General features: G+C 35.8%; 1 protein-coding gene and 1 non-coding gene across 2 annotated transcripts in view; one reads left to right on the forward strand and one right to left on the reverse strand.

Moving 5' to 3' along the window:
• LOC138696716 (uncharacterized) overlaps window positions 1-13,247 on the forward strand; it is a 39,416-nt gene that overhangs the window by 6,173 nt on the left and 19,996 nt on the right. The gene's annotated exons all lie outside the window — the stretch shown is intronic.
• On the reverse strand, window positions 11,732-11,803 carry TRNAY-AUA (transfer RNA tyrosine (anticodon AUA)). The gene has a single exon. It is a non-coding gene; the product is annotated as a tRNA-Tyr (tRNA).

Here is a 13,247-nt window from a genome sequence, read left to right on the forward strand (position 1 = left end):
ACGTAGTATAATTAATGCACTTACGTGCCTTCGTGTTTTAAAATTTTGACTGTGTAACATATTGTATTAATCTTAGTAATATTGTTTGATGAAAGGATAAATTTTGATAATCCACAAGGAATAATGTTTTAGACGTAGTATAATTAATGCACTTACGTGTCTTCGTGTTTTAAAATTTTGACTGTGTAACATATTGTATTAATCTTAGTAATATTGTTTGATGAAAGGATAAATTTTGATAATCCACAAGGAATAATGTTTTAGACGTAGTATAATTAATGTACTTACGTGTCTTCGTGTTCTACAAATATGATTGTGTAACACATTGAATTAATCTTAAGTAATATTGTTTGATGAAAATACAATTTTAGTAATCCATAAGGAATAATGTGCCTTCTTGTTTAAAAATATTGTATGATACAGATAATTGTATTCATTCCAAATAATATTGTTTTTAAGAAAGATTCAAGTATGTAATATTACAACAAATGTAATGGGACATGCTGTTAAATAAATGACTTAAATAATAAAAAATGCATACATACATACATACATACATACATACATACATACATACATACATACATACATACATACATAAAGCTTGATTTGCATGTTTGATATAGAAACTTACTGTGAATAATGGTACGTTATTTTTCGGAATTGAGGCCGAAATTTAAGAGTGTGTTTCTCAGCTTCAATGTGGTAGAATAGCAATCCAATTTCTTGTTTGTTGGAAAAGGACTTGAGTGGAAGAGTTCTTCACCATTCATTTATTAAAATTGTGAAATCTGGAATAATGAGAGAGTCTGTGTAATAATAGCACCATACTATAAAGAATTGTGCAACCCTAACTGGGATCAATATTCCCACAATTAGCGTGATGGGATCACGACCCCTGACAGTAACTTATCGGAGAAGTTGTCGCCTTTAAAATTGCTCTGTTCAATTAGTAGATAACGCTAAAGACGGCTAGTATTTCACGCAGCTTTCATGCGAAAAATTATGGATGGATATGCACTGAACATCCCGTTTTTGACTGACGTAATAAGTTGCAAGAACTTAGTGTAGCTTGTTATCTCAAAATAGTCTTAAGTATTTGTTCATTTCTTCTCTTTATTGCGTTATCTTATAACATTCGTGTGATATTTTATTACATTTGTGCAATGTTCTAATGTGCGAGAAAGCTCTGGACTTAGAGAGTGTAATTGATGATTTTTTCCAAAATAAAATTGAGGAAAAAATAATTTTAAGCCAGTTCATGTTATTTTTATTGCTGCTTTTGTTGTTAATATTATTGTTCATAGTAGTGGTGGTGATGGTGGGGTTAATATTTTAGCTTTTTTTTTAATAAATTTTATTTGACAGGTGAATTTTACATTGCACTGTATAAAACCAGGATATATATATATATATATATATATATATATATATATATATATATATATATATATATATGGCGATTACCTTACCAAATATAATTATGTATAATAACTTATTTAGACATTGCCTTATATAAGCACATTAACCACACAAATTGACATATTACAATGTGTACATTACAGTAATGCAACATATTTATATAATTCACATTACTTACAGTGAAATTAAAAGTTGGAAGCATAATCTTCTTTGTTGCATTTCTACTATTATTTCAATTAACAAATTGACACTCCAATCTTTTACTACATGAAACTAATAATTAAGATTGTATTGTTTAGAAACACACGGAGCTACGATATTATGTAAAAAAAATGAGGAAATATTACCACTGTACTGTTCTGCATATAAATTAGAGCATATTGTCTTTTCATGATCTCATGTAAAATTCCTCATATTTCAGAAATTGAAATGTTGTACGTTTAGCTATACAAGAATTGAAATTGCATGTTGTTTTTAATGTTACATTCTACAGTACAAGTTGTTACTACTACTATTATTATTATTATTATTATTATTATTATTATTATTATTATTATTATTATTATTATAGCTTCGTTCTGTTTGCTCTTTAGTTATGTTTAAACAAAATAAGATCAGTTTTCAAATATGTGAAAAGAAGGGGCCTCATGAAGAAAATTATGCTCTGGGCTCCTGAAACTGTAGAATAGAATAGAATAGAATGTTTTATTTTCGCTGGCAGAGTTACGGTCATAAGGCCTTCTCTTCCACTCAACCACTTTAATCAATACAATACATATTTAAATTACGAATATTTACACTACACTTACTGTACAAGATTCTCCAGCAGTAGTCTTCAGTTAAGTTTTAACGACTAGCACATGTTTGTTTAAATTTAGATAAACCTATAAGATAAAGTAGTAACTTAATTTAAGAGCTAATTTAATTCAATCAATTATAATTAAGTTGAGATAGCTATTAAAGTGATGAGAATTAATTTAATATAAGTTTACTGTAACTATGTTATAGGGGGAAAAAATCTAAATCTAAAATATATTTATATAATGAGAATATTAATGTAATGAAATTTTGCCATTAGAGGTTTTGTAATCTATTTAGAGAAATTAATGATAATAACTGTAAACCAGGCTCTGATAATCATCAGAACTACCATAACTATTAATTACCGTGATCATCACAACTTTCACCAGCAGGCCTAACCTGTCCCTTACCATTTATAAGTTTAGTTGATTTTGGAAATACAATAATTCAGCTGCTCTAAATTTCTCTGTGGATTATTCCCAGTTTTCACAACAAGTTTTACTTAAGTGGATGTGACGTATTCATAGACATTCTTAGCGCGGGCTTCCGGTGGATGATCAGCGAACTAACATTTTTCGTATTCATAAACCAGTGTTAGCGAAATGATATGATTTGAGTCCTGTACAACCTAAAGGCTGGTTCACAATAAACCGGGAACAGAAACGACAACGAGAACGAGAATGGAAGAATTGTTAAAATAAATGTATTTAAATGTGAACATTCACAATAATTAATCCGTTCTCGTTCTCGTTGTCGTTTCCGTTCCCGGTTTTGTGAACCAGCCTTAACCAATCGATAGCCGGGACTAGTTTAGCACGCTCGTAGCGCGGGCTAGCGAAATGTCTATGAATAGCACCCTATAAAGATTTGCTTCTTCAACTATTTCGAGCTTTCAAGCAAACATGCGCTTCTATTATAGCCTACATATTTAAGTTTAATGTGAAAAGACTCTATCTTGCTGGAGCTTCATTGAAGTGCTACATCATTAAGACCAAATCGTAATTATGTCACACATAAGACAAATCCGATTGACGATGGCTGAATGTACGCCTCGTGGAGACGAAGGCCATGAGATAAACCGGACGTGCCTTTCTCGCGTGCGCACGCCGTCTGATTGATCAAATTTTAATGTGAGTTCTCTTTTGGATTAGTCTATTGATATGATATGATATATTTCGTCACAGCACTTCTTTACATGTAATGGTGTAGGCCTACCTCACATTTCTGTATCCGGTGCCACCATTAACATACTGTATTATTACAATAACACATTATTTGCAGTACACGTCTACACAAATACTCCCAATTACACTATGTACCTTTTTTGTTATTTGGTCAAACTCCCCTTCAGTATTTCTCCTACATTTCATTTGCTATTCTCTATTTGTTCCTTAATCCTAATGTATCTAATATTCTATACTACTTTCACACCCCTTTATCCTCTAACTACCATTCACTAAAATCTCAATTTCAATTTATCTCTATAAATTATCATATTGAATTATTTGTCCTACTTGTTCTTTGATCTTTTCTCCTATCATTCTCTTATATTCATTTACTGTTCCAACGTTCAAATGTTAGTACTAATTTAATGCTGTCACTTGTTCACTTCTCTTAACTCTTTCTCACTATTTTCTCTCATTCCTATTTGCGCTCACTTTCACTTTCTCACTATTCTGCTTGCACTTAATCCATTGTCACTATTCTCACTTCCTATAAATAGCCTACTTATGTTTTATTCTACACATCTGCTTATACACTTTCTTTCTCCCCTATACTTCTCGATCTTTTCCAGTTTCACTTTATTTGCACTTTTTGATCACATCCACATTTTTTTAAAGTATCAAATATCTCTATTAGTCTATAATTTCTCTCTGTTTTACGACCAAGTTTATGGACTTGTCCACTGTGAGCAGACCATAATATGGCATAATATTTTTACAGATTTTTCACGTCCCATTTGTGTGGTAATGGATTCAATTGGTCGTACTTTGTAGTTCAGTTTTTTATGTTACAATAAATGAGATATAATTTACAGGATAAAGTTAATTAGATGAGGCGTGTTCTATGTAACAATTAAGACTTAACTGTGGCGTCGAGTAGTCATAGTCATGCGTTCGAACATTTATATTTATCATTTTAAATTTAAGACTTTCAGGGTCACTAGTTCGCCCGTCGAAATGGTGGATGATGTCATAGATAGACGCTCGGCATCACGAAATTCTTGCAACGTCTCAGACCAGTATGTAAAGTGATAATAATTTTCTTGATAAGTCGTAAAATCAAGGTGAACTGCATGAGAAAATTATATGTATACACTATATATCTGTCGTCGATTTGCAAATGAGGACATGTCCAAAATAACAAAGTGTTGGAAAATCGCAAAAGATATAACTAAGTTAATAAATTAAAATGTCCATATTTTTTTTTCTAATTAGATCACTATGGGTACATACATTCAGGATGTATGAATATTTAAATTTTTTAAGCCTGTGATGGTTTTTTATTTGGATTTCCCAACACTTTGTCATTTTGGACATGTTCCCTTTTGCAAATCGACGACAGATATAATATATGATATAGGCCCATGATATGATATGAAGTTTCACGTCGTGGCGTAAGGTATCTTGCCTATAATTCACGTTATACTGAATGAGAGCTGATTCGGGTCCTCAGGAGGAAGGAATTTTCCCACGAAGTTTCGGACAGTGTACGCAACCGTGTCCAGCTGGCATCGTGATGATAGGTAGCGAAATAAAGTTACGGAAACCAGCTATAACGACTGGGGAGATCGTTTGCCAACTACAGGACACCACCGTTCTGGTTGGATGATCGTTCACCTCTTCTGAGGCACGTTGCGTGAGGTTAACAGCCGGCTGGTAGTCTATGGTCCTTCGTGGGATGTCGCGACATGGATTTAATTTAATTTTAATACGATATGAAACCACGAACTGAAAAGTTCTATAGAACGTCTCAACATTAGATGACTGCGCAAGTGAATGAAATTCGGTTTCCTTCTACCATATGTCTTTATCAGCCTCCCTGTTTTTTTTTCTGTTGTTGCGTTGTTGTCAAATGTAACAGTATTAAATATCTTAAATGTAGGACAGTAAATACATAATTTTGTAGAGAATTTTGGGTTTATATGACAAGAATATTAAATCTAATAATGATTTAAAATTTACATAAATATAAATTTTTTACTTTCAGCAGATATTTTACTTCTTAATATTTATCAAGCTATAAATGACAAACGAATATCAAGAATTCGAAGGTAATTTTTTACAAATCCATAACATTTAGACTTTTTAATCTGGATACTTAAGACGAAGACTATGGTCATAGGAAGAAAAATAAGGAAGGTAAACTTGCGAATTATAAATGAGGCAGTAGAGCAAGTAAACAGCTTCAAATACTTCGGGTGTACTATAAGCAGTAACATGAGCTGCTGCCAGGAAGTCAAAAGTAGGATAGCAATGGCAAAGGAAGCTTTTAATAGAAAAAGGAGCATCTTCTATGGACCTCTAGAGAAGGAACTAAGAAAGAGACTAGTGAAGTGCTTTGTATGTAGCAGAAACATGGGCATTATAACGAAGTGAAGAGAAGGGAATAGAAGCATTTTAAATGTAGATATGGAGAAGAATGGAACGTGTGAGGTGGACAGAGAGAATAAGAAATTAAGTTGTATTGGAAAGAGTGGGTGAAGAAAGAATGATGCTGAAACTGATCAGGAAGAGGAAAAGGAATTGGTTGAGTCACTGGCTGAGAAGAAACTGCCTTCTGAAGGAACACTGGAAGGAGTGGTGAGCGAAAGAAGAGTTCGGGGCAGAAGGAGATACCAGATGATAGACGACATTAAGATGGATCATAAGAGGACACAAAAAGGACGACAGAAAATAAGAAAGACTGGAGGAAGCTGGATTTGCCCTTGGACAGAGCAATAAATTAATGAAATGAATCTGGATAAAATATTATTCACAAGCAATTATAAATTTTTATATCGGAGATTTTCTGAAAATTCTGAGACTGTAATACAACAAAGTTAGCTGCCGATAAACTTGTTTGTTTATGATTGTATGCAGACAAACCAAGCGAAAAAAAATGTTGACAAATATTTAAGCTTATTTTTAAATAAATCAGGAATCTATATCTCTTTCCCCCCTCCCCCAATGTTGAATTGTGACCCAAAGAATGATGTCTTGACGTAGCACAATAACGTTTTGCATCTGACAGAATTGTTCACATCACTTACAACATATTATTGTGGGTTGCAAATTCATGGGCTGTGGTTTTACTTGCGTTAAAACGTGTGAAGTTCTGTGTGAAGCTTGTACTAGAATCATATTATAATTTACATTTGATTTAAAACTGGGTACAGAAAGTGGAGTAAAATCTCAGTACCGGTATCGGTGAACTGAGGAGTAAAGCAAAATTACTTTAAAAGAAACCGAACGTTAGGAGAGCAATTAAAGAAAAAGATACAGCTACCCAGGGTTTTGAAAGTTCAGTATACAGAATGAGAAAGGAACAAAGTGAAGGTCCCCTGAGAACCCCGGCAAGAAAGAAACCGGAAAGATCGGAGAGGAAAGAGAAAATATTAGAAATACGAAGTGTGACGGAATACTTTGCACAGCCATACTCTATAAAATTACATTCGTGATTCAAGATAGCATCAAACACGCAGATTACCGACATTTCTATAGGCATCCGACAAGGAGAACTCAGTGCGCAGAAACCAGCGGGCGTGACTGTCTCGCGCAGATGACGTATGCTCCCGTTCCCAGCATGCTCTCACGCCTACTGCAGAGGAGTAAGAGGGGTATAGCATGCGCGCCGCGAGGAGTCTGAGCTGAGTTTTTCTTGTAGGATACCTATAATAATATAATTACTACTCAGATTTGCTGCAATAAATACTAGGTGCGGAGAGACTGGGCACAATTTAGCGTTTACTTCTCACGACGACACTATTCCATTACCTGCGTAGCCTACTGTCTTTTAAGATTGGGACGCTCTATACATAAATGTTTTTACTTGGTTATTCAACGACGCTGTATGAACTGCTGGATTATTTAGCGTCGATGGACTTGGTGATAGCGAGATGTTATTTGGCGAGATGAGGTCGAGGATTCGCCATAGATTACCTGACATTCGCTTTACGGTTGGGGAAAATCTTGTGAAAACACAAATGGGTAATCGGCCCTATGTAATCAGTTCAAGCGTGAATCGAATCCACTCCCGAGCGTAACTCCAGATCAGCAAACAAACACGCTACCATCTGAATTACGAAAGTGGTTCCGTAAATGTGTTGTAGAAGTTAGAATGAAGAAAAACTAGAAAAAATCTAGTATAAAAATGAGTGTTGTGGGATTAATCGATTAATCAAATCGATTAATCAATGAATTTCTGTTGTAAGATTAATCGATCAAAAATATTTAAGCGAATAATCGAGTCGATTAAAAATAATCGATTGTAGTTGCTATTAATTATTATTTTGTTAATACAAACTCATACTAAAAATTTCGACAATATTTCTCTCTCGGAAATTGCTTACTTAAAAGCACAATTCTGAAAGAGATGGAGATAGGAGGACAGGGATCTAGTCTACCTTTATTGAAAGTTGAAACACAATGCGAAACCCTTATTACGTTTTATGGTTTTCCAAGAAAACTTCCACCTTGTTGTCAGCTCATCTTCCTAGCATATGAAATACATACTTTTCTGGGTTTCGTCCCCCTCATTCCTTATAAAATAGCCATGTCTAAACTGTGTGCAAGTAAGAGTGTAACTATCTTCTTTTTTCTAAAACCTGGTAATTCGGATTACAATACGAGCCAGTCTTCTGTTTCGACCGCTGTACTTTTGCAGGTGCTTTCAGTTTCTGTACTGAGTTTGTATATGACAGTTGTGTGTTTAGTTTGATAAAGAAAAAAAATCAGTTTTGTGTGGTCTGTGAAATGTGTAAACTCCATTATGCCATATGAAAATTTGAGAGGTAAACTCGGTGAAACGATTGGATTTAAATTGAACGACCGTAGAGAAGTGCTGACAGAATAAAAGTTTTTTCTTGTTTAGTGATGTAGGAAACATTGTTACTAAACGTAGAGCGGCACTTAATTCGGAGCATGTCAATGCACTCACATGTTTAAAATCATGGATGAAGCAGTATTAACTAGGCGAGTCTTCATACTTTTTGTTATTTATGTTTGTCTAAAAAATTCCCGGAGAAATTGACACAATAAATTATAAGCCTCATAATAAATATGTTAGTAAGTAATTAAAATATTTATTTTGTAATATAACAATACAAAATATACAGATATACAACATTTAATACTTATGATTATCACCGAACACAAGTTAATTTTAACAATAATTGTGTATTACAGTATATTAAAACATTTTTTTCAACTCGATCAAAACTCGATTAATCTATCGATTAAAATTCAAATAGTTAATCGATTAAATATTTTTATCGATCGACACCAGTAATAAAAATGAATGACGACTGAAGAAAGTGAAGTGAAGAAATGAAATAAAATTGTAGAAAAGATAATGGAAGAATTCCATGGATGTGTATGAATTTTTCTAAATCTCGGGTGAAATTGTGTAGTAATTTAATATATTAACATGAACAAGAATTTTACTAATACGATGACATAACTCGAGTGCGTGGCCTTTGATGGCCTTGGAAGTGACTTCCTTTGCCCTATGACGCATGATGCAACACTACAATCTCTTTGCACTGGACCGATAAATCGTCTTGTCACCATGAACGTAAGAAATGACTTCGCCCGCTGTATCAATTTATTCATTAATGAATCTGCCACTTCAACAAAATTTCTCAAGACTTTCTTCTTTCAAACGTCATCCCGACTTCGCGTGGATAAATTTGATTGAGCACTTTCTGAGGTAAGTGAGAAATTTTCACCTGTAATAATTTGCATATCATGAAGTTGTGAACGATTCTTATTCAGAACAGAAGTTATAGTCGTGTCGCTGTTATTTCCGGCGTGACTCTTCCTCTTTACTTACGTCTTAGGAAGTGAAGGCTCTATAAAGTCTAGGTAAGTAGTATCGTTCGCCATTTTTGTTCTTTTGTTGCCGAACTACCAGACGACGAATCTATTTGCCGCACCGTTAAACATTATCATGTCGTAGCTCCTATGATAATAAATCAAACACACTGTAATTGAGCAAATAATTGAGCGGCAAATAACGTCCTCGTGTGTTTTCTGCGACCGCGGACGAAAGAGCCAAAATGGCGAGCGATTATATTAAGTATTTATCGGGCCTTAGGAAGTGAATTACATCATCAGCAGCGAATGACAAGACGCACACGTTTAAATGTAGCCGATCTGCAACGTGACTGGCTGCCGGAAATAAGAGCGACGGTACCATAGTGTGCGAATATAAAGAGTTGTTAATGAAACCAGAACACTCTCTAAATCTCTGAAACTTCATTAAAGTAAGATATACAAAATCAGCCGTTAGAGGATGGAGCTTATTTATTAAACGGCAGTTAATATGAAATTAAAATATAAAATCAGTTTCAGTCTTCAATCATTTATATCCTGTCTTCCACATACTTGTTTAGTCAACTGTCCGAAGACAGGTCTCAACTTCACAAGTGATAAAAATAAAGCACCACTTATGAGGCAACTAGACCAGGAGATAATGGGGTAGTGTAGCCAGTTCCTTTCCCCCTCCATTGCATACATCGCCGATTAGCTGCATGTTAACACTAATCAGACTTCAGATGCATACAAACAATTGTTCTTTCTCTGACACATATCGTCAAATGAGATGTATTGGTTGATAATAAACAGATGTACTGTAGCCTACATATCAGTCAGAACCTCAGTCACAGGTAATTCCACATACTATGCAACATTAAAAAAAAACATGGATCTAAATGACGGGGAGAGTAATGGTGGATTGATATTTGGTGATGGTATGGAGGGAACTTTTTCCATTGTTGGTGATAAAATATAAAATATAATTTCACGATGTTTCGAAGATTGGTTCTGTTTTCGTCATCAGGTGAGAAGGAAGCCCACTTGTCGTTGTATGTAACGACCCCGACGAATAGGCTTCCTTCTCACCTAATGTCGAAGATAGAACCAATCTTCGAAACGTCGTGAAATTATATTTTATATTTTATCACCAGCAATGGAAAAAGTTCACTCCACTCCTTCACCAAATTAAAAAAAAAAGTTTCTCAAAATATTCGGGTTTCTTGAGTAATAAATTTGGTCATTTGAAGCAAACAATAAAGGAAAGGTGGCAAGGAGTATTTCGTTTACTAAACCCCATAGTCGGAAATCTGCAGGTTTTTTAATCAGGTGAGCTTGTTATTTGAACCACAATCCTCTTCCAACAAATATTCTTTTTGTTAATTTTATGAAATAACGTACCGGTAGAGAGCGAGTTGGCTCAGACAGTAGAGTTTGAGACTCGTAGTCGGGAGGTCCCGGGTTCAAATACCATAGCCGACCAATCTGACTGGGATTTTTCATGGTTTCTCTCTGTCATTAAGGCAAATTCCGGATTGGAAATTTACATTACATGATTCATCACCGTCTCAATCACCAATATAATAAATATAATCAGTCACATGAACACAAGCCATCTACAATACATAATACAATCAGGAATTCAACAATAGTGAAAACGGTCTACTGGTATACCCAAAGATTCTAAATACGCGAGATGATCACAGATATTAAAGCGTGTATAAAAAAAACCCGTACCGTTATTTTTATAGCTCGTAGTCCACACCTGTGGAGTAACGGTTAGCGCGTCTGGCCGCGAAAACAGGTGGCCCGGGTTAGATTCCCGGTCGGGGCAAGTTACCTGGTTGAGGTTTTTCCAGGATTTTCCCTCAACCCAATATGAGCAAATGCTGGGTAACTTTCGGTGCTAGACCTCGGACTCATTTCACCGGTATTATCACCTTCATCTCATTCAGACGCTAAATAACCTAAGATGTTGATAAAGCGTCGTAAAATAACCTACTAAAATTAATATATATATAGAATGTTTCCGAGGTGGTGTTACAAAATTTCAGGAATGATGGTGAGGGGCACATGTATCAATTTGAGATAAGGAAGCCTTGTCCGGAAATGACTGAGTCGAAAGTTATAAGCAAAAATAGTTGTGTGGAAATGGAATTGTAATTTGGCAACACGTGCCCTCCTTCCCTTAACTTTTGGAACAGTCGTGGAAAAATGGTATGGGCCGGATGTCTCCTACGTGGGCACTTGTACCGATACAATCTGTGAGCTTGTCTACTGTTCCCATTGGCTCATCCGAAAATCAGGTCAGCTTATTCCGCTCTCGTGTACTCCTCCATTTCCCTAGGACTGATCGACTGGACACTGCAACTTGTACACATACACTGCTGTCTACTGACGTGCATATCAGGACCGACCATGTCCGTTACACATTACTCAATCTGCATTGCTTTAGTGTAGTTCGATGAAAGAGTAATGGAACGGAGAAAAATTCTCTCCGGCGCCGGGATTTGAACCCGGGTTTTCAGCTCTATGTGCTGACGCTTTATCCACTAAGCCACACCGGATTCCACCCCGGCGTCGGAAGAATCGTCTGAGAGCTGAAAACCCTGGTTCAAATCCCGGCGCCGGAGAGAATTTTTCTCCGTTCCATTACTCTTTCATCGTATGATAACGCAGAATATCTGCATGGAAATATCATATGTACTTCGGTACATTATAATAATATATATGATATGCGTAAATCACTTCGTGATTTAAGACGGCGCTTATTCCGTCGGATCCCGGCCAACTAGTCACTCATTACGAGTGCACCTCAGCACATGTGTGGACTTCGGTCCTAGGTTCATAGATATCGACAATGCCGACAAAATACTGACGCATGGACAGTTGCCTGCACCAGGACTATCAGGGCATGATATCATTTATCTATCTTTTAATCTGCAGTGTCCTAAATCGACTCCTAGAGTAATTACTTACAGGGATATCAAAAGAATAGATGATATTGCACTGAAAGAAGACGCTGCGCAACTTCCATGGCACATGATCTGGACATTACGAACTGTAGACGAGAAAGTAGACTTATTCAATACGTTAATACTTCAACTTTATGACAAACACGCGCCATTAAAGACCAAACGTACCAGAAAGACCCCAGCCCCTTGGATGACGACTGAAATACGTAGCCTGATGTCCGAACGCGACTTAGCCTATAGGAAATACACCCGCAATAAAAACGACGAATATTTTAACTTATATAAACACCTAAGAAACAGAACGACTCAACTAATAAGAAACGCTAAACTCAAATACTCCTACAAACTTATAGAGCCCAACACAACCCCTTCCGAGTTATGGAAAAATCTGAAGGTCATTGGACTTGGAAGGGCTAGTGAACAAGCAGACATACCCATCCCACTTAACCGATTGAACGAACACTTTGTAAAGGACCCGACCTTAAACAACACAACGAAACAAGACACAGTTTTGCCTGACTCAGCTCCCCCAACTCGAGACAAATTCTATTTTACTGACGTCACTCCTATTGACGTAATGAAAGCCATCCGACGCATCAAGACGAAAGCTCAAGGGCCAGACAACATTAGCATATTACTCATACAGAAAATACAAGACATAGTAATACCTACAATTGCACACATATTCAATAGTTCCTTAATCACTTCAACTTTCCCTAAAATATGGAAGCAAGCTTTCGTTCTTCCTCTTCCAAAAGTCAAAGTTCCCACCGACCCGAACGACTATAGACCAATCAGTATCCTGCCAGCCATATCAAAAGCACTGGAAAGAATCGTACACAGACAAATTACTAACTACATGAACGAACACAAACTATTCGACAAGTATCAGTCAGGTTTCAGAGCTGGACACAACACAAGCACTGCTCTACTTAAAGTGACAGAAGACATTCGTGAAGCAATCGACTCTAATAAAGTAACAATACTAACACTTCTTGACCTTAGCAAAGCTTTCAACTCTGTAAATTTCGACCTG

The sequence above is a fragment of the Periplaneta americana genome, chromosome 3 (assembly GCF_040183065.1).
Source record: "Periplaneta americana isolate PAMFEO1 chromosome 3, P.americana_PAMFEO1_priV1, whole genome shotgun sequence".
Lineage (NCBI taxonomy): Eukaryota > Metazoa > Arthropoda > Insecta > Blattodea > Blattidae > Periplaneta > Periplaneta americana.